This window comes from Chiloscyllium plagiosum, chromosome 19 (assembly GCF_004010195.1).
Source record: "Chiloscyllium plagiosum isolate BGI_BamShark_2017 chromosome 19, ASM401019v2, whole genome shotgun sequence".
NCBI classification, from domain to species: domain Eukaryota; kingdom Metazoa; phylum Chordata; class Chondrichthyes; order Orectolobiformes; family Hemiscylliidae; genus Chiloscyllium; species Chiloscyllium plagiosum.
In genome coordinates, this window is record NC_057728.1 from 21084543 (window position 1) to 21107504 (window position 22962).

The 22962-nt window shown below is 39.4% G+C and overlaps 1 long non-coding RNA gene across 2 annotated transcripts in view; it reads left to right on the top strand.

Moving 5' to 3' along the window:
- The window catches only part of LOC122559579, a 69393-nt gene that overhangs the window by 9766 nt on the left and 36665 nt on the right, over window positions 1-22962 (top strand). Inside the window, exon 2 of one of the 2 annotated variants that reach the window (XR_006314473.1) lies at window positions 13795-13927. The exons of the other annotated variant lie outside the window; for it this stretch is intronic. This is a non-coding gene — a long non-coding RNA (uncharacterized LOC122559579). The remainder of the gene's footprint in view (window positions 1-13794; window positions 13928-22962) is intronic. 2 annotated transcript variants of the gene reach the window in all.

Genomic DNA, 22962 nt, shown 5'->3' on the forward strand with positions numbered 1-22962 from the left:
TGATATCACTTTGTTGTAGGAAACCTATCTTGATGATGGGAAACAGCTGAAATTACAACGGAGGGGGTTATGACCGGGTATTTTTTTCATCCTTTACTACTAAATGTAGGGGAGTGGCGGTACTTATCCAGAAAAATCTTCCATTCACATTATTAGAACAGGTGAAAGATGAGCAGGGACGGTTTGTAATACTTAAAGCCCTGATACATAGGGAGGAATATGGCATTTTAAACGTCTACTGTCCTCAAATGTTTGATTAGTGCTTTCTCTAAGTTGAGTGCTTTTGGAACATGGCACATTATTATGGGGGATGATTTTAATTGTCTTTTGGATCCGACAGTCGACAGGATGCCTTGTGGGCACCCAACAATTTCTTCGCATGCCAAGCAGGTGGATGACTTATGCGAGGAGTTGGGGCTGGTGGATATTTGGAGATGTCTTCAACCTACCAGCAGCGACTTCACCTTTTTTTTCAAACCTACATAAATGTCACACGAGAATTGACCTCTTTCTGGCTCCCTCGGCCCTTCTGGATTCAATTATGGGTTGTAAAATTGGGAATATATCTGTCTCTGATCATGCAGCAGTATATTTGGAAGTTAAGGCCAAGAGTGAGGGGCTAGGTTTGTGGCACTGGCATTTGGACCCTTTTCTCCTTAAGGATTCCAAATTTGTGGAATACTTTTTGAAGGAGTTTCAGGAATTTTTGACTATCAACTCAGGCACGGCTAGTAGTCCATCTATGCTATGGGAGACTACAAAGGCCTTTGCTAGGGGATTAGCTATTTCCTATTCGGCTAGCCGGAATCGACAGAAGGTGGAACAGCAGCGTCTACTTGAGATGCGGTTGAAAGCCGCCGAGGCAACACATTTTGTGCGGCATTCGGTGACGAAGCTACAGCGGATCACGGCCTTCCAGGCTGCCTTGAATTCAATACTGACACAAAACGCAAAGAAAGTACTTGCTTTTGCGAGACAAAGGCTGTTTGAATATGGAAATAGGCTAGGGAAGTATTTAGCGTACTTGACTAGGAAAAAGCGTGCTCCCCAATCCATTGCTGAAATCAGAGACAGCACTGGGGTCCTTACATATGATGCTAAAAAGACTAGTGAGGCTTTTCAGAGCTTTTACTCTGAATTGTATCGGTCTGAAGGTTGTGAGGAGAAGAGGGCTAAAATGGAGACCTTTTTTAAGAATCTGGACCTCTCAGGGTAACCTTGGAACAGGCCTCTCTACTTAATGCCCCCAGTTCAGGAAATACAGGAGACAGCTAAACAACTTCAGAGTGGGAAAGTGCCTGGCCCTGATGGTCTTCCAGGTGAGTTTTATAAGGAGTTTATAGGGATTCTGTCAGGGCCAATGTTGTAAATGTACAATCACTCCTATATGCATGAACGCCTACCACCATCTTTGAGAGAAGCTAATATTTCCCTAATTCTTAAGAAGGGGAAGGTTCCTGAGGATAATGCCTCATGCAGGCCCATCTCTTTATTAAATTCAGATTTCAAGATCCTGGCGCTGAGATTGGAAGGGGTGTTGCCCCATATTATTAAAGAGGACCAGACAGGCTTTCTAAGGGGCCGTAGGTCCTCTAAAAATATTAGAAGGTTGCTGAATATGGTCTAAGCTTGTCAGCAACGATCGCTTCAGAGGTTGGTGATTTCCTTAGATGCAGAGAAAGCATTTGACCAGGTGGAATGGCCGTATCTTTTTTATGTCTTAGAACAGTTTGTGTTGGGTGGAGTCTTTGCTAGGTTGGTGGAGGTTTTCTATCGCCACCCTCTGGCCGCGGTCATCACCAACGTTTCACAAAGACCTTTCAGTTAGTGCCCTCTATGGCCTACTTGGTGGCATGGCCTGGCAGGATATTAACCGGTTATGTGGGGTCTGGGAGCAAGAGCTGGGAGTGGAGATCTCTTCTGAAACATGGGAGAACATATGGGAGAATACTCAAAAGATCTCAATTTGTAATAGGGCATGTGCTACGCAGTTAAAAGTTCTGCACAGGGTTCATCTGGCGAAGTTTACATAAGGAGCATCTCCAGTGTGCCCCAAATGTAAAATAAGTGTAGATACTCTTACCCATTGTTTCTGGACATGCTACAGGCTCCGTGTTTATTGGAGTGCTGTGGCGGGAGAGATAGGGAGGGTATTGAGGACTGAAGTCAAAGTAGACCCGATATCTCTCCTCTTAGGTCTACCAAATTTACCATCTTTACACAGGCATGGGAAGAAACTATTTAATATTCTTGCATACTGTGCATGGAAGAATATTCTGATGAATTGGGTGTCTAAGAACCCGCAGGGCTTGCTGGGTTTCAGAAATTAATTATGGAGCACATTCCCTTGGACTTTTTTTTACAAACATGATGCAACACACAACAGACAATTTTTATAAGACATGGCAGCTCTACTTGAGTTATTTGGATATAGATGTGTCAGTTATCTTTACTATAGCGTTTGTTTAAACAGGATGGTTAGATTTGTAAAGCCCTGGGCCCTGGAGGGGGTCTCCTGAGTTAATACGGGTATATATACAATGCTCCGATTCCTTTGTTTCGGAGCATTGCGCCGAGCATAACTGTTCTGTATTTTGTGTTTTGTTTTGTTTTTTTGTTTTTGCTTTTCTTTTTCTTTTTTTTGGTGTTGCTTTGCACAGTGTTAGTGTTTACTTTGTATTATAGGATAGGTTAGTATTTAGTAGATAGTAGTTGTATTGTAATTTGTGTTTTTTTTCTTTTTATTATCCTGATATTTGTTATTGATTTTTTTTCAATAATTTTATATGTTTGTAAAGTTAAAAAAATTTGCTAATAAATATATTTACAAAAAAAAGGTGAGGACCAGTTCAGCCATGGTGTCAGTGGAAGGCTACTGGTTGGGACAGCATGAGAGGAAGAGTGAAGGGGTTGGAGGCCTCTGTCATGGCAGATAGATGTATACAGGACTGGATATCTGTGGTGAAGAGAAGACGTATGGGGACAGGGAAATGAAAGTTTTAGATGAGGTAAAGGGAGTAAGTGGTATCCCGAATGTAGATAGGGAGTTCCTGGACTAAGGGGGAACAGGGCAGTGTCAAAGTATGCAGAGATGTGGTCAGTGGGACAGGAGCAGGCTGAGACAATGGGTCAACCGGAAAGTCAGGTTTGTGAATCTACAATAGGAGGTATAATCAGACAGTGTGGGGTTCTATGAGGCTGGATGCTGTGCATGGAAAATTCCCAGAGGTGATGGGGTTGTGGATGGTCTGGCAGATGATGGTTTGGTGATGGGAGGCAAGGTCATGGTCGAGGAGGCAGGAAGAGGAGATGTCTGCAAGTTGGCACCTGGCTTCAGCGGTGTAGAGGTCAGTGCGCCAAACTACCACTGTGCCCCCCCCATACCCCCTTGTCTACTGTTTTGATGTTGTGGTTGGGGTTGGAGCAGAGGGAATGGCGGGGTGCGCATTGCGAGGGCGGGAGGTTGGAGTGGGTGAGGGGAGTGGACAGGTTGAGGCAGTCTATGTCTGTGAGTTGGCATCTGAACTTTGTCTGGGGATTAGTCTTGAAGAAGGGTTACACCTGAAATGTTGACTTCTTCACCTCATGTTGTTGCCTGGCTTGCTGTGATCTTCCAACCTCCTGCTTGTCTACCCAGGACGAGTCATAGCAATGTCTAAACATTGCTTTCCCCATTAGATTTTACTAAACAAAATTAAAAGGAGTGCAGAATTGCTTTAGTGCATTATAATAACCCAAATCTAACATTAATTTGTTAATATATACCTGTCTAAATCATCAAGACCTACATATGTGTAATGTTAACCTTGATATGTTAATGTTGAATATTAATTATCACATCATTTGAGCTCCATACAACGCCAAAATTCAGTTTTCATCATGTTCTGGAGGTGGAAGGCCAGAGATAATTGGATTTGGGATGAGATCACGTTTAATAGAGTAAGAACATACGCTTATCAATACTTAATTCGGGATGTGATAACAACAGTTGTCACCAAATGCTTTGTTGGTTGTTTTGAGTGGCAGCAACTAAATTAAGTCACTAGAAGAATGAAGTTCTTAATTCTCATTCTGTTTATACCTATTATGTCTGATATAAAAAGCAAATAAGGTCAAGGGGTGAGGAGAACTGATAAGCTAAGGGGGAAGTACAACAAGAACATTATCATCTATGCTATTGAGCCCTTAAGCCATGAGTTAAAAATCAAAATTTTGAATCTCTGGATTTAATTATCCCTTGCCTTTGTTTTTACCAAGCCCAGTAATCACTTGGTTCTATGCAAGTCAAGCTTGGGAGGAGTTGACTGTTTATATTTGGATTCTGACTACTACCATCAGTACTGGTTTCTGTTCTGCTTTTGTGTTGTGAGACCAGACACATGTGCAGTAGTATCTAAAAAGAGGTGACAGTCCAGCGGTATTGTCACTAGACTATTAGTTCAGAAACCCATGTAATATTCCAGGGATCCAGTTCAAATCCTGCCACAGTAGAATTTGAATTTAGTAAAAATCTGGTATTAAGATTCTAATGATGACCATGAAACAATTGAAGATAAACTGCTGGGGTTGTCCATTATGTTTGAAAATTGATATTTCAGGTAGTTCTTCTATAATGCAATGATTGCGTTCCTATGTAACTCATTTTAAAAGTTTGCACTTTAGAAGCAGTGTCCCCAATTCGGCAATGGCATTAACAAAATACGTATTCTTGCAGAATGACCTGTATGCTGAAACCTACCGCTCTGGCATGGGTACTTTATGTGCTAAGACAACTGCATAGAATTTACAGAGTTTATTTTCTGGTAAGGGTTCAGTTTATCGTGAATAGTTAGCTCATCTAAAACTCAATTTTCCACCGTCAGGCCATAATCATATACAGATTTAATAACATTAACTTCCATTTAGCATAAATGTCCCAAGGTACTTGCCAAATAAACACATAGATTAATATCCTGAACCATGAAGACAAAAATTAGAAGGCACAATTGAAAGCTTGGTTAAAAGTTTGTTTTTCAGAAGACAAGTAAACCTGAAAAGAGGGATCTCAAAGCAGAGAAAGTTAGAAAATGGATTTTGTTGAAAAAAAACTGCTTCCACTTCCTGTTTTGAGTCAGGCTGCGATGATATTTCTATACAATCCTTATGAGTAGTGGGGAAAGATAGCAGGACAAAAACAGGTAACTAATTTATCATGATATTGAGTAGATAATGTATAGTTGACAATTTTAGACACTGAATTTGGATATGTACTGGATTTGTTCTCAAAATTGTGGCAAATATACCTGAGTGGAGTGGGAGCAGATCTGAGGAAATTATTGGCCAATATTCTGTTCAGTTTTGTGTGTGAAAGTCCACCCAGGTTTATGAGGGGATGATGCTGATAATGTAAAGCCCTAAATCTTGACTGATTTATGAGCACCCAAGAAGAAACTGAATGATCACAACAATTCATCTCAAATTATTTTATTTGGAGAATTTTAATACAACTTTTACCAGTATTGAGAACAATAAGATGTTAATAGGCACATGTAAACTATCTATTTTTATGGCTCCAGGTAAAAACTGCAGAATAAAGTATAACCGTACCAGAGTGAGAATCTAACAACAGTTGGGATATGTTTCCAATTAGTTAAACAGCAAAATATTAATACTAATCGGTGAATTTATGAAAAAATATATTGTCTGGAGTGGAGTACCATTTTGTGCACATTAATAGGTAGAAAACATAGCAAGACGTTTCCTTTCATGCAAAATAGCCTTTTAACACTTCATTGGCATATTCAATAGCTATGTGTGTTAGTCCCATTGATCATTTGTAAAGAAGATTATTGCGTGCAAGATTCTCACTGAACAATGTTTCAGTAAAACAACATCACTTTCTTTTAATTATGAATCCTGTAAATGAAACCAAAGCAATTGATGCCTTTCGAAAGCCATTTTATCCTTCACTGTAGGAGCAAATTACTGCAAATGCTGGAACTTGTACTGAAAACAGAAAATGTTGGAAATCACAATGGGTCAGATAGCATCCGTGGAGAGAGAGCAAGCTAATGTTTCGAGTCTAGAGACTCTTCATCAGAGCTGACATGAATTGTGGCATTCATCTTGTCAATAAATATCAGTTTTCTCGTTATGAAACCTTTTCTTGTTCCTTTTTAACATGTTAAAAAATGTACATTCCAGATGGGTTTTTTTGTGATTTTGAGGATTCAAACATTTAAATATCAGAAGTCAGCTGAAGGATAAATCCTTTTTTCACATTACCCACAATATCTGCTTTAACACCACTCAAAGGGAAGGATTTGAAGATGCTGGTGTTGGACTGGGGTGTACAAAGTTAAAAATCACACAACAGTCCAACAGGTTTAATTGGAAGCACACTAGCTTTCGGAGATCCCGTTTTGGTCAGGAAGAAGGCGGGGAGCCTAGCCAACATGCGGATTTCCTGAATTCCCCATTCCGAATGTCAACTATTTTAATTAATGCAGGCACAGGTTGCACCCTTCAAGCCACCTGCTCCACATTTTGGGCAGATGACTATGCTTGTTAACAGTTTTGTTAAATATGGGCAATGGAGACCGACTAGAATTTTCCAGTCAGCCTTCAATTTCCTGATGCAGAGGGAAGTGGTTTAGCTGCCTGTCGACAGGTTTGTAGGTCCTTCCCAACTATCAAGGTGGAGTTGCAGCCAAAGGCTGGCCTCTAAAATTGTGTCCATGCCCCTAACCCCAAGATTGGTGTCCTGAGTGCTTTATTTTTTTAAAAAAATGACTGAGAAGTAGCTGGCCTCTAATTGATTGTCCATCTTCAGGAGTCCACCTACTCTTTTAATTGAACATAGAACCTGTCTGCATGTCATTTTGAGGGAGGGGTGGGGAGGAAGATCCCAATTAGTGACCGTCTGCTCTAAAATCAAAATTCATCTCAGTGAATCAAGAATTTTTCTGTGGCTCAAAATTCAAACTCAAATTTTAAATGACACTGTATTTCAGTTTCACCAAACAAATAAAAAGTCCACGAGGAATGAGGTCAGTGATATAGAATGGAAGTTCAAAGGTAACAGGGAAGGCAAATGGAATATTGGTTTTATTTAAAAAAGAATAGCATTTAACAACAGGGAAGTCTTATATAAGGTTGTACTTAGACCACTCTTAGAATACTGTGAACATGTTTGGCCAGCAAATGGAATATTGGTTTTATTTAAAAAAGAATAGCATTTAACAACAGGGAAGTCTTGCTAAAACTATATAAGGTTGTACTTAGACCACTCTTAGAATACTGTGAACATGTTTGGCCACATTATCTAAGAGTAGCATTATGGACTGTCTTGAAAAGATTCATAAAGTTGATCCCCGGTTTGGAGGGATTTTCTTATGAAGTTGAGTGTTGTACTGTGTGAGTTTAGAAAAATAAGAGACACTCTTATTGAAACATGTAAGATTCTGAGGAGGTTTGATAAGGTGGATGCTAAAAAGTTGCTACCACTTGTGGGAGTCTAGAACCGAAAGGCATAATCTCCCCTGGAGTAAGGGGTCAACCACGTAAGGCAGATAAGGAAGATTTCCTTCTCTCAGAGGGTAGTGAAGTCTTTACCACAGAGTGCTGCAGAAGCTGGATCATAAAGCATATTCAGGACCGAGGGAATCAAAGGTTATGGGGAAAAGGCAGGAAAGTGCAGTTGAGAATTATTTGTTCAGCCATGATCTCACTGAAAAACAGAGCAAACTCAATGAGCCAAATGGCCTACTTCTGCTCCTGTATCTTGTATTTATGTTCATTGGGCAGCCTGCAGGCCAATTTCATCATTTAAGCTTTCACAATTCAGCACCAACTTTCTGCAGTGCACAAAGCAGGTTTCAATGATGCCATGCTGCATTGGGAGTTAAAACTAACTGCCTTGAAACAGACATTTTGCAATTTACATGGTAAGAAGTGAAGCTAAATGAACATTCCAGCAACAACACTATAAACTCCCCTGCCAAGAGAATGGAAAAGGCTGCTACCTAGGTGTTGAATAATAGATAAAAAATGGAACTGCCTTTTTGCACCAATTGCTCCTCCAGTCTGTAATGTATCAAGCTCTAACTTTAGAAGTTCCTAATTTTCAATCCTTGAAAAGAAGAATCGAGGGAGATATTTATTTTTTGTGATGGAAATGTAGATAGGTGTTTTCCCATTTGTGTTAAGCTCTGTTTTTATCTATATATTTAACACTTTTGTGTGACCAGTACAATGAAGACTTTTATGTTGTTATGTAAGAAACATTGCTTTTATCAGATTGCAAATAAAGGTCTTATCTTTTGTTTGTGGGAGGTAGCGGCAGTGTTTTCACAGGCAGCGCAGCTACAGAGTTGGTTGGTTGGCCTTTGAAGCCTGGATCAAGACTCTTGCTTCCACATAGAGTGGGCTCCTGACAGCAGCATAGTGTGGTCTGGTGTAACCCAGAGTGGGACACTCTCTTTGGCAGCATGGCATGGGCTGGGAAGCCCGGAGTGGGACTCTGGCGGTGGTATGCTGTAGCAGTGGAGAAGGAAAGTTGGATTCTCTTTAAGATATTTTTTAAAAGTTTTATTCTAAATTAATGTGAATGGTGCTTACGTAAGAGCACACTTTTCACTGTATTTTATATTGAATGCACATGACAACAAAGGATATTCAATCACCACCACTTTTTACAACTAGGCAGCCACAACACTTATTTTTCCTGTGGAGCCTTGCAATATTTTTTGCATGGAAGGGGTTGGAATTTTGTGTAAAGGGTGCCATGGGTTTTAGCATGGGTCCTCCACCTCACCTCAAAAAATTCAAATGCTCTTCAATGAGTGAGGAAATAAAAATTGTTGTAAGAATGGGAAAGCTAGCAGACATTAGACAGTTGTAGTATTTCCAAGTGTACAGTATTGTACATAAAATAAGTGGAGTCTGGATTATCCATTCTACCCAATCAATATAGTATTGGTATATTCACTTGGGGCAGGGTGAAGAGACAGTGTTTGGGTGAGCAAGAGGGAGATAGTGATCATGGATGTAATAACTGTCTAGACCACCTAATACACCCAGCATCATAAATACCAACAGCTTCACTGTTATTCATTCATTTATAATTTTCTCAGTGACAGTGAATCACCATAAATCAGGTACCTCTGTAACTCTTAGCTAAGCAACCATATAGCAAAAAAAATAGATTGCCAAAAAACTCTGCACCAAATCTATTTTTGCAGGGATTAATATTTCACAATGTCTACATGTTAATTATGAAGGTATTACCATTGGTGAACGTTTTATGGAGCCAAGTGGATGACTGAAGTGGTAACCACGGTTGGGAATGCCAATTTCTCCATATATAAGTCCTCAATTAAGGTTCTGAGTGAGGTTGTTGGTGGACCAGGGTCAAGAGATGACTGGGAAATATTAAAGAAGGGGTGTCTCTACTGGGTCTGGTACCAGCCCATGCATTTGAAGTTGTCAGATGTTCCCTATCGCATGGTTCTCCCCAGTTTTAGATAAAGTGTTCCAATAATAGATAGGGACCTTAATTCATCATTAATTGGGTCTGATGTGCACGCACTACATAAAATTTCAACAAGGCCGTGGTGAACAGGTAGACAGCAAGAAGGGCACCTGCTGGATTTTATGCTGACAACTAGTGGTTTGAAGGTGGAGGGCATGCATTGTTCAGCCTATGGAATATATGAGCAGTCCACATGTGGTAAGAGAAAGAATAAAAATAAGAGTAAGAATATGTGATCAACTGTTCCGTAAAACAGAACTTGAATGTTAATGAAAAGCATGATATTTTGCTGAAGTTTTTTATGTTGTACTCTTCAGGACAAATACAAGAATGCCAATTTTAAATGATCACAACAATTTATGCAACAGGCAAAAAGGGAGAAATTATTTGACAAGTTAACAGATTGACTGTGACATTGCCATTGAGAAAGCAACGGGGAACAATTACTCCCAGATTTCTGGGTAATTAAAATGAGGTACTTTGCTTGAACATTTCTTTTCATTTGCAGAGAGTGGGTCCCTGTGTATGTCACTTCAAAAAGTGGAAATGAGCCACATTATGAGCCCTATTGACGATGGTCCCACAGATTTTCCGTTTTTCTACATGGATCACTGAGGTCCTTGTTGGCAGCAACCTTGAAAACCATAAGTCAATGCTGGGAAAATGTTGACATGCTGATTACTGTGTACAGACCATCAGAGTGGCTTTGTGTTGCACATCTTAGAAGAACTGTTCTCTTAAATTAGTGGAACACAAGGAAACTTTGACCCCGTCTCTCTTTTGAGCATTGTGTCTCATTTGGAAACACCGAAATGCCGAAGTCATTTTAGGATCAGAGTCATAACTTTGGATTTCAATATTAATTTTTAACATTTATTGAATCCATTACATTTCTGCTGGTATAATCTCTTTATTACTCATTGTTCAATATGTGTCTTTCCAAACTTGAAAACACATCAGGAAGAAGCTAGGTGGATGAATAATTAACGCTGACATGGAATGCCAAAGTAACTGGAGTGATACCTGTTCAAAGCCAGTGGGACTCATTAATTATACCAATTGTTGTGTTTTGCAAAATGTGGAAGCCATAGTGGTTTACCTGCCAATGTAACTTAATGGAAAAAGAGTGTCATTTTTTGCCTTTGTTCAACCCAGCCCAGCCAAACAAAGAAACTTGCAGCCTTCTCTGTTCCACCTGGCAAACCTCCTGCTAGCAATTTATGAGAACTGTGGAACGTTCTTTTGATTTTCAGTTACACAACACCTGGCTTCCATCTGCTACTCAAATGCCACTTCACACTGATATTCGGCAAAATTCTGAATAAATCTATACATTTAAAGCCTGCAGGTTTAATCTCCTGGGCACTGTCAAAGTTAGGCCAGTTTGTTGCTACCTCATCCTTAACCTGCAAGACTGCTGTCCAAGTTACAATCAGGCTTTGGGGGAGGGGAATTTATTTGTCCATTGTGCGTAACAATGGGCAAAGACATAAATTTAGTTACAAATAAGTAGACGCTGCGTGATTATACATAAGACTGTCCGTTAGTAGTTAGGACGTTCACTTAACCCTGATTCACGTTCATTCTTAGCACATCTGGGTAGAAGTAGAACATCTTAGTTGCCTTTCAGCATTCCGCCTTGATTTATATTGCTTTGCAAAACAATGGTGTGTTTTTCAATTTTGCTCAATTATTTTATTGCTTGTCAATAGCATAAGCAAAAATTGTAAATAGTAAGCAAGCTGAATGGAAAAAAATACATCCCCTAATGTCAAAAGATCAATGTGAACAAAACAAATGTCAATTTCAAGCAATGAAACTCCACCATCTCTGTACCTATTACAGTGGAAGCTTTCACATTAATAAATATTAATACAGTATTGGCATAATGTTAAACCACAAAGCTTAAGATTATGAGTATTTGCTTTAAAAGTGTGGTGGCCATTGCAATGTAAAGTTACTGTGTATTTTAATCTAATAAGCCAAGTCCCAAAATGGACATATCCAATTAAAATACAAAATTTATTATTGCAAAGTGAATTACAAACCAACAGACATAATGTGGAAGAGTTAATTTGGAATGCTGCTGTGATCTTGCAGATTCTGCTGCTCCTTAGGTGCACCAGCAAGATGTAGGAGTTTGGATTCCTATGGTCATCAAGAATTTACTTTCTGTGTATCAAGTGAAGTGATGACTACATTTAAAAGAAGAGTGGCCCCCATGAGGATAATGATAATTGCTCAATATTTTCTGGTTGTTGAATTCATTCTAATGTTTTTTTTGTTGTGCAAAAATTAGCAACAATAGATATTCATCAATATCAATCAAAAGTTCCAACTCGTTCCACGACATAGCACATTCTACATGCGTCCAGCCATATAACACAGATCATAATATAAAACACCAATTCTGATTTGCCAAATCTTTATTGCAATATATTGGTTCAGGAACAAACAAACCTGAAATATGGGTCTGCCGCTAATTAAACTGAAATAAATAAGAATATGTAGCAACTGTTCTGTAAAACAGAACTTGAATATTGCTGAAAAGCATGATATTTGCTGAAGCTTTTCATTTTGCACTCTTCAGGACAAATACAAGAACAAAATTTTAAATGATTACAACAATTTATGCAAGAGGGGAAAAGGGAGAAATTATTTGACAAGTTAACAGATTGACTGTGACATTGCCATTGAGAAAGCAACGGGGAACAATTACTTCCAGGTTTCTGGGTAATTAAAATGAAGTGCTTGGCTTGAACATATTCTTTTAATTTGCAGAGAGTGGGTCCCTGTGTATGTCACTTCAAAAAGTGGAAATGAGCCACATCGTGAGCCTTATTGACAATGTTTCCACAGATGTTTCTTTTTTCTACATGGATCGCTGAGGTCCTTGTTGGCAGCAATCTTGAAAATCAGAAGTCAATGCTGGGAAAATATTGACATGCTGATTACCGTGTGCAGACCATCAGAATGGCCTTGGGCTGCACACTGTAGAGGAAATGTTATTTATAGATTATCTTAAATTAATGGAAGACAAAGAAACTTTGACCACATCTCTCTTTTGAGCATTGTATATCATATGGAAACACTGAAATACCTAAGTAATTTCAGGATCAGAGTCATAACTTTGGATTTCGATATTAATTTTTTACATTTACTGAATCCATTACATTTCAGCCATTGTAATCTCTTTTTTTACTCATTGTTCAATATGTGTCTTTCCAAACTTGAAATCACATTAGGAAGAAGCCAGGTGGATGAATAATTAACACTGCCATGGAACACCAAAGTCACTGGAGTGATATCTGTTCAAAGCTAGTGGGACTCAATTATACCAATTGCTGTGTTTTGCAAAATGTGGAAGCCATAGTGGTTTACCTGCCAATGTAACTTAATGGAAAAAGAGTGTCATTTTTTGCCTTTGCTTTAAGAGCAGAAAAAGAAAGATGTTCAACCCAGCCAAACAAAGAAACTTGCAGCCTTCTCTGTTCCACCTGGCAAACCTCCTGCTAACAATTTATGAGTACTGTGGAACGTTCTTTTGATTTTCAGTTACACAACACCTGGCTTCCATCTGCTACTCAAATGGCACTTCACACTGATATTCGGCAAAATTCTGAATAAATCATTTAAAGCCTGCAGGTTTAATCTCCTGGGCACTGTCAAAGTTAGGCCAGTTTGTTGCTACCTTATCCTCAACCTGCAAGACTGCTGTCCAAGTTACAATCAGGCTTTAATATGCTTGACTGTGAAATTTATTTGTCCATTGTCTGCAACAATAGGCAAGGCATTAATTTAGTTACAGATAAACAGAAGGTGCGAGATTATACATGAGACTGTGTACATTAGAAGTTAGGGCGTTCACTTAACCCTGTTTCACATTCATTCTAAGCACATCTGGGTAGAAGTAGAACATCTTATTTGTCTTTTAGCATTCCACCTTGATTGATATTGCTTTGCAAAATAATGGTGTGTTTTTCAATTTCGCCCAATTATTTTATTGCTTATCAATAGCATAAGCAAAAATTGTTAACAGTAAACAAGCTGAATGGAAGAAAATACATCCCCTAATGTCAAACGATCAATGTGAACAAAGCAAATGTCAACTTCAAGCAATGAAACTCCACTAACCCTGTACCCAATGTAATGGAAGCTTTGACATTAATAAATATTAATGGACATATCCAATTAAAATACAAAGTTTATTATTGAAAAGTGAATTACAAACCAAGTGACAAAATGTGAAAGAGTAAATTTGGAATGCTGCTGTGATCTTGCAGATTCTGCTGCACCTTATGTTCACCTGCAAGATGTAGGAGTTTGGATTCCTGTGGTCATCAAGAATTTACTTTCTGTGTATCAAGTGAAGTGATGACTACATTTAAAAGAAGAGTGACCCCCACGAGGATAATGGTAATTTTGCTGCACTTCGTCAATGTTTTCTGGTTATCAACTTCATACATATTGGTTTTTGCTGTGCAAAAATTAGCAGTAATAGATATTAATCAATATCAATCAAAAGTACCAATTTTTTCCACGACATAGCACATTTTACGTACATCTATCTATATAGCTCAAATCATAATATAAAACACCAATTCTGATTTGCCAAACCTTTATTACAATACATTGGTTCAGGAACAAAAAAAACTTGAAATATGGGTCTATCACTAATTCAACTGTGAAATTCTTCATTTGCCTTTAATTTCAAATTCCATAGACATCAGCATCAAAAGGGTCCGCTGTTCATTGCATTCTATAGGTGAAAACTTGTCAGCACTCTTTTTTTGAAACTAATGACTGAGTGTACATACATAAAAGATTCCTGTGTGCAGTGTCCTTTTCTCATTTTAATTTTTGGCACAGTGATTTGAAGTAATTTTAATTTGTGGCACAAAACAACAGCTGGTTGACATGCACTGCCAACTAAAATCAGGCCTAAAACAAATTCTAGGGCTATGGTTCGACATTATGTAATTGCTTAACTGCAATGTGGTTGATAACTCTATCTCTCCTGATAACATTGAGGATCTTCACATAATCAGGTTTGGTAAACTGCCGGTTCTTTATATCAGCTGTCAACATATAGAAGTGAATAAGAGAAATACATTTACTTACCACAAAAAACAAGCAGGATAAAAATCACAATCTGAAGTATAAGAGAGAGACTAGTCAGGATAATAAGAGAAACATAGTATTTAAGTTCAGGCCCTTGTTCGAGAACTCCAACCAATTGTGTTGTATTACACATGAATAAGGTAACATCCAGCATGCACTCCGCCACACTTTTTAATGTGGCGTAGTCGTTGAGGTTGAGTGAAGACATCTGTCTTGCAGTGGCATTTTCATCCTATGGAACATATATAAGAATAAATGTTATAAAAACATTTTAAATAACGAAAGGTTCAGTGACCAACATGACTCTCTAGTCAAGAAATTGGCCCACATGCCAATTGTTCTTCAGGGTGAGAAATTGTATCATTGGGAGTAAGGAAAGATGCATCTATTACCCACCCCTATTTGAGACCTCTTTTTCATTGTTAGTTTTCTTTGATGCTCCCATCTCCAGCCAAAGTCAAGCCTAGCAGTTACCTGCTAGGCTCAACCTACCATAAAGCATCATAGCAACAGCGAGCATTATGTTACATCACAGCTTAGTAACCATCATCCAAGGAGCTGCCTGAATTGCTGTGTTTTTCCAGCGCCACACTTTTCAACATCTACCTGTACAAGTATATCACCTCACAATAACTAATGAATATTATATGTGCATCAAAGAAAACCAGAATTATATTGTGAGTTATTATAGATAGAATGGTTACAGCACAAAGGAAATGCAAGAATTTTAATCTTTAAAAGATATTCCGAATTGAATTTAGAAAGTTTCTTGAGTTATCATTTTCCAGTTAATCAATTCAATATGGTAGAATGTTGAATTTTAATTTGTTTATGATGGGATATAGCATTACTGGTTAAACAGCAAAACGTAAAGTCACTATAAGTAGAATGCATCAGTCCACTTCGGCAGGACGGATAGGATGCATGAACAGTTCTGTGGCTATTCTTGATACTTGAGGCTTATGGAACCTCTCAGGAGAGTTTGATTGGGGTCTTCCTCAGAGTCTCCTTTTACCTATTGCAATGTACCCTGCTGCAGTCTTTTAATTAATGCCCTTTTTCAGGAATGGATGCCTCGATGCATTATTCAAAAGACTTTTGAGTTCTTTGATGATCCATTTTATTTCAAATACCCAATGAGTACTTACTACTGGATATACATACTTCAGCAAGTATTTTAGTTAAACAAGAATAAGTAAAAAGTCTCAACTTAAGCCATTTCTTATTTCTTTCAACTTATGCTTAAAACTAGTCAACTTATCCACAATAATGATTTTCTATATGGTTTCCATGACTGTTGTTACAGCACAGGGTAAACCCTCCTGCTTAATTTAAAACCAGCAACACAGAAAAGATTAATCTCATGCAGTAAGTTTTAAAAATTCAAGTGGCCAAGAACTATGTAAAGTAAAAATTAACAACATTATTTCTTAAAGTATAACAGAAAACAATTAATTAACAACTATTCACAATTCCTTACTCTAACCTATCTTTTACCTTCCCTTCTATAATACTAGTCCAATAAAACTCCCAATTAAGATTTACAAAACCAGACTTCTTGTTTCAAAACAGGCAGCTTTTGGTTCTATTTGGATCTTCCTGTGTCTTCTTTTGTTCTTCTTGGGGATTTCTGCTTCACAGGTTGCTGATCAAGATAGGTACCTTTTAAGAGAGCTATTTTTCAGGCATTCTGTTTACATGCTGGGGCTTGGCAGCTCTCATCTCAACTCTTCATTTCTCCCCGATCTTCTACCCCCAAAGCAGCGGATTATGTCATTAGCTTTTAAGATTGTCAATATACTCAATTCAAACCTGATTGGAATTTGGTACTTTTTTGGGGGACAATTTGAACTGATTGGCCTAATTCACATTTTTGTATAATTTCCACACAACCAGCTACACTAGTAGCTGGAGCATATGTTGCATTGTGTCTTATTGAGAACACCTGGTGCTTTCACTGCTAGCTTTCAACTCTCTTAAAAGGTATAGTTCACCCACATCTTCATAACACCTCCCTCCCTAAGAAACAAATGGACCATCAAATGAAAAGATGGCTTCATTTTTTTCTCTACCTTTTAAACACATTACCGGAACATACAGATAACTTTAATGTAAGTTCACCTTAACCTCTTCCCAAATATCTGTATACATATAAAAAAAATGCACAAAGACAAATCTCATCTAAACTCTATCAGTTAAATCCGCAATAACGCATCTGCGATTACATTCTTCCGACCCACAACATGTATGATTTTTAAATTAAAAATCTGTAACATAAAGGTGACATGGTGGCTTAGTGCTTAGCACTGCTGCCTCACAGCACCAAGGTCCCAGGTTTGATTCCAGCCTCGGGTGACTGTCTGTGTGGAGTTTGCACATTCTCCCCATGTCTGCGTGGGTTTCCTCCAGGTGCTCTGGTTTCCTCCCACAGTCCAAAGAAGTGCAGGTTAGGTGAATTGACCATGCTAAACTGCCCGTAGTGTTGGGTGCATTAGTCAGGGGTAAATGTAGGGGAATGGGTCTGGGTGGGTTGCTCTTCGGAGGGTCGGTGTGGACTTGTTGGGCCGAAGGGCCAGTTTCCACACTGTAGGGAATCTAATCAGACTCCAACGAAATAGTCTCATATTCTTATCTTTAAAATGTTCTAAGAATGTAAGCAGATTGTGGTCAGTGTACACAACCGTCTATGATACATTACTCATGACATACACATTAAAATGTTGTAAGGCCAGTACCAAACTCAATAGTTCCTTTTCAATTGTGGAGTATTTCCTTTGGTGGATGTTGATCTTCTTCAACAAGTAACCAACTGGCAATTCAATCCCATCCTCATCTTCCTGTAGGAGTATAGCTCTAACTCCAATGTCACTAGCACCGATGGCGACTTTAAAAGATTTTGAAGAGTTGGTGTAGCTAAAACTGGTTTGGTGGTTAATATCGATTTCAAATGGTTGAATGCCTCCTGGCATGGTTCTGTCCACCAAAACTTTGTGTTCTTCTTCAGCAAATCAGTTAATGGTGCCTCAACACTGCTGACGTTTAGAACAAAGTTCCGATAGAATCCGCTGAGTCCTAAGAATTGTGGAAATTCATCGATGGCCTTAAATTTTGTGTTCCGTGAGGTCAACCTTCCATGACTGATGTTATGTCCCAAGCATGTCACCTCTGCTTTCGTGAATTCAGTTTATTTAAGTTTATCAACAGTTATGCTTCTCGTAGTCGTTCAAAGAGCTCTGCCAACTGTACCAATGTGATCTTTCGAGGACTTACTAAAGATCACTTCATCGTCCAAATAGACTGCACAGTTTGTTAACCCAGCTACAACTTAGTTCATGAGTCTTTGGAATGTGGCAGGCATGTTCTTCATTCCAAAAGGCATCACTTTAAACTGATATAGCCCATTTGGAGTTACAAATGCAGAAATTTCCTTCACCACCTCTGATAAGGGTATCTGCCAATAACCATGCATTAAATCCAACTTGTGAAAGTTGTCCAACTTCTTCAATACAATCCTCCAGTCTAGGAATTGGATATGAGTCTGATTTTATAACAACGTTGACCTTCCATAGAATCCACGCAGAATCGTTGAGTCCTGTCCGGGTTGGGAACTAAAATGATCAGCGAAATCCACTCATGGCTTGTTTCGATGATATCCTCATCAAGCATGGCCTCCACCTCCATCTGGACCTGTCTGGCTTTGAAAGGATTAAGCCTATAGCGATGTTGTTTTATCGGAGCAGTATTTCCTAACTGTGCTTCACGTACAATAGCATTAGTCTTCTTCATCTGATTCTCACATATGTCCTTGTATTGCAGTAACAAATATTTCAACTGTATTCTATGCTCCCGAGACAGTTGGCTTACTAACCTATCCCACTGCTTAAGGATCTCTTCAGTTTTTAATCTTTTGAGGCACCTCAAAATCCACATAATCGGGATTTGATTTCTCACTCTACGGGGCAGTAATTAACACCTGTTTCTCCAGTTCTTTCTCACGGTTTCAACATGTTCACATGACATACTCAATATCTTTTTATTTCTATCCGGCATCTTTACTAAATAGTTCACCTGACTCAACTTTTACTCAATTTGATAGGGACCACTAAACCTGGCTTTGAAGAGATCGTCTCTCACTGGTAACAGTACTAACACATTATCCCCTCAAGAAAACATCCGCGTCTCATAGTTTTCATCTGCTACCTGCTTCATTCTATGCTGTGGCCTCCTTAGATGCTGGTTAGCTAACTCGCCTACTCAGTTTAATCTCTCTCTTACCTCTGATACATAATCTAGGTGTGAGATCTCTGACTTTAGTTCTGTCAATTTTTCTTAAATTAATTTCAAAGGGAGTAAACTGAGTAGATTTGTTTGGGGCATCTCTAATGGCAAACAATATGAATGGGATATCTTTATCCCAATCATTTGGGTAATCCTGACAGTATGCTCTCAACATGGTCTTTGAGATATGATGCCACCTTTCTAAAAGCTCCCTGGGATTCAGGACGATGTGCACTGGATTTAAAGGGCTATTTACCAAAGCTATCTATAACCTCCTTAAACAGCCTAGCAGTAAAATTTGACCATTGGTCCAACTGAATCTCTCTGGGTAGCCCATACATGTGAAGAAAGCTACTAACTCCTCTATCACCATATTTGCCTTGATAGTCCATAATGAAATTGCCTCCAGATATCTTGTAGACACACCCATTATGCTTAACAAGTACTGATTCCCACTTTTTAGTTCTCAGGAGGGGACCTACACAATCAATCGAAACTTGGGTGAAAGGTTCTTCAAATGCAGTAATTGGCAACAAACGTGCTGGTTTTATTACCACCTGTGACTTCCCTACCATTTGGCATGTATGACATGTTGGCAAAAGGTAATTACATACTTGTGCATTCCAGGCCAATGAAAATGTTTTTGTACCTGAGTCTTTTATACCCCAGATGACCTCCTGCAGGTAGGGTGGCTCAGTGGTTAGCACTGCTGTATCACAGCACAAGGGTCCCAGGTTTGATTTTAGCTTCAGGCGACTGTCTGTGTGGCATTTGCACATTCTCCCCATGTCTGCGTGGGTTTCCTCCGGATGCTCTGGTTTCCTCCCACAGTCCAAAGATGTGCAGGTCAGGTGAATTGGCCATGCTAAATTGCCCATAGTGTTAGTGCATTAGTCAGAGGGAAATGGGTCTGGGTGGGTTACTCTTCGGAGGGTCGGTTTGGACTGGTTGGACCAAAGGGCCTCTTCCCACACTGTAGGGAATCTAAACTCCTGTCTGTATGCTGCCAGCAACACAATCTGGTGCACTTCAGCCCATTGCTCCTCTACACCAACCTGCCGGGGTCTCCAAATCCATCTTACAATTCTATCTTTCAAATAATAACCCTTTAGAATATTCTCTGTCTCCTTTTCAGAGTACGCATCCACATACACAGCTTTTATTGTCTTGTCTTGCTATTGCAAGTCTCTTAGTCTTTCATGAGTAAACACTTCTGTCAGACCCTCTACCTGTGCAGGTTTTTCCTGCACCATTACGTCAAACCGGGTATCCACTAACTGAACTTCAATTCCTTCATCTTTCTCTTTACTTTTTGCTTCGTGCTGTGACTTATGATAGTGGGATTTGGTTACCATACAGTCTGGGAAAATACCAGGATATTTCTGTGTTAATTCCTCAGTTTCTTGGTTTTCCTTGGGCTTCTCCACAACAAGGGGTTTCACTCCCACCTTGGATCCTGCCAAATCATTCCCAAGGACAAACTGAATTTGTGGAACTGACACTCTGTCAGTCACACCCACTGTAACCTTCCCAGTCTTAAGTTGGCACTCCAACCTGATCTTACATAGAGGAATGCAAAATTTCTGTCCATCTATACCACAACTTACTACACTCTCGGGTAACAGACCAGAAAGAGTGGATATTTGCTCATCCCTTACTATCAGCGACTGGTTAGATCCTGTATCTCTCAAAATGATAAATTCTCGTCCTTTTCTCCCTGTTCTTTCAGAGTAAATTTTACCCACAGAGGCGAATTCTTGGTAGAGATCCGGTACTAACTCAATACCAGCCCCTGCCTAAGCTGTGCACTCTCCTGTAGCTCCTCAGCTTTTCTTGGGGTCTCCTTTATTCATGCATCTGGCTAAGCTTCTTTGACCACATCTACAGACCAGTGAGCCTGACATCGGTGGTAGGGAAGTTGCTGGAGAGGGTACTGAGAGATAAGATCTATTTCTCTTTGGAAAGGAATGAGCTTATCGGTCATGGGCAACATGGTTTTGTCTGGGAGAGATTGTGCCTTACCAACTTGATAGAGTTCTTCGAGGAAGTGACCAAATTGTTAGATGAAGGAAGGACTGTTGATGTCATATACATGGACTTTAGTAAGGCGTTTGATAAGGTTCCCCATTGTAGACTAATGGAGAAAGTGAAGTCACACGGTGTGCAGGGTGTTCTAGCTCTGTGGATAAAGAACTGGTTGAGCAACAGGAGACAAAGAGTAGTAGTTGAAGGGAGGTTCTCAAAATGGAGAAAGTTAACCAGTGGTGTTCCACAAGGATCAGTACTGGGGCCACTGTTGTTTGAAATATACATAAATGATCTAGAAGAGGGCACTGTTGGTATAATCAGCAAGTTTGCAGATGACACAAAGATTGGCGGAGTAGCAGAAAGCATATGGGACCGTCAGAGAATACAGGAGGATATAGATAGACTGGAGAGTTGGGCAGAAAAGTGACAGATGGCTTTCAATCCAGACAAATGTGAGGTGATGCATTAAGGCAAGTCTAATTCTAGAGCGAATTATATAATGAATGGAAGAGCCTTGGGAAACGTTGATGGGCTGAGCGATCTGGGAGTGCAGGTTCATTATACCCTGAAGGTTGCTGCACAGGTGGATAGGGTGGTCAAGAAGGCATATAGTGCCTTCATTGGACGGGATATTGAGTATAAGAGCTGACAGGTCATGTTAAAATTGTACAAGACATTGGTTCGGCCACATTTAGAATACTGTGTACAGTTCTGGGCACCACATTACCAAAAGGATGTGGACGCTTTGGAGAGGGTGCAGAGAAGGTTTACGAGAATGTTGCCTGGTATGGAAGGTGCTAGCTATGAAGAGAGGTTGAGTAGGTTAGTTTTATTTTCTAGAAAAAAGGAGATTGAGGGGGGACCTGATTGAGGCTTACAAAATCATGAAGGGTATAGACAGGGTGGATAGAGACAAGTTTATTCCCAGGGTGAAGGATTCAATAACGAGAGGTCATGCTTTCAAAGTTGAGAGGTGGAAAGTTTAAGGGTACGTAGTTCACACAGAGGATGGTGGGCGTTTGGAACGCGTTGCCAGCAGAGGTGGTAGAGGCAGGCATGATAGATTCATTTGAGATGCGTCTGGACAGATGCATGAGTAGGTGGGGAGCAGAGGGATACAAATACTTAGGAATTGACTGACAGGTTTAGACAGTACATTTGGATCGGCTCAGGCTTGGAGGCCCAAAGAGCCTGTTCCTGTGTTGTAAATTTTCTTTGTTCTTTGTTCTTTTCCTACAGTGCCTTTCTTTAAAGACCAGCACTGTGTCATTACGTGTCCCACTTTACCACAGTGGAAACACCTGAGGTCTTTCACATCCTTTCCACCCTCTTGGGCTTCTTTTTTATCCTGTGGTAAATTATTACCAGTGCTGTGTGCTCTTGGTTGAGTAATGTAGGATCTCCCTTTCTCCCAACTTCTATCCTTCACAGGACAAAATTCTGGCCGGAAACTTGTCTTATGCACCAACATGTACTCATCTGCTAGTTCTGCTGCCCTTCTCACTTCCTGAAATTTCTGTTCCACGTGAATTCTTACCATCTCCGGAAGTGAGTTTTTAAACTCCTCCAGCAGAATAATCTCTCTTAGAGCCTCAATTGTCCTAACTATTTTCAAAGCACGCACCCATCGATCAAAATGACTATGTTTAATTCTTTCAAAATCAACATAAGTCTGACCTGGTTCCTCCTTTGTGTTTCTGAACCACTGCCTATATGTTCTGGTACCAATTCACAAGCACTTTTTTTTTGTAAATATATTTATTAGCAAATTTTTTTTAACTTTACAAACATATAAAATTATTGAAAAATACAATAAAAACAAATATCAGTATAATAAAAAGGAAACAAACAAAAACAATGCAACTACTGTCTCCTAACTATTAACCTACACTCTTATACAAAACAAACCCTAACACTGTGCAAAGCAACACCAAAAAAAAAAGAAAAGCAAAAAAAAACAAACAAAAACGCAGAATACAGAACAGCTATGCTTGGCACAAAGCTCCCAAACAGAGGAACGGGAG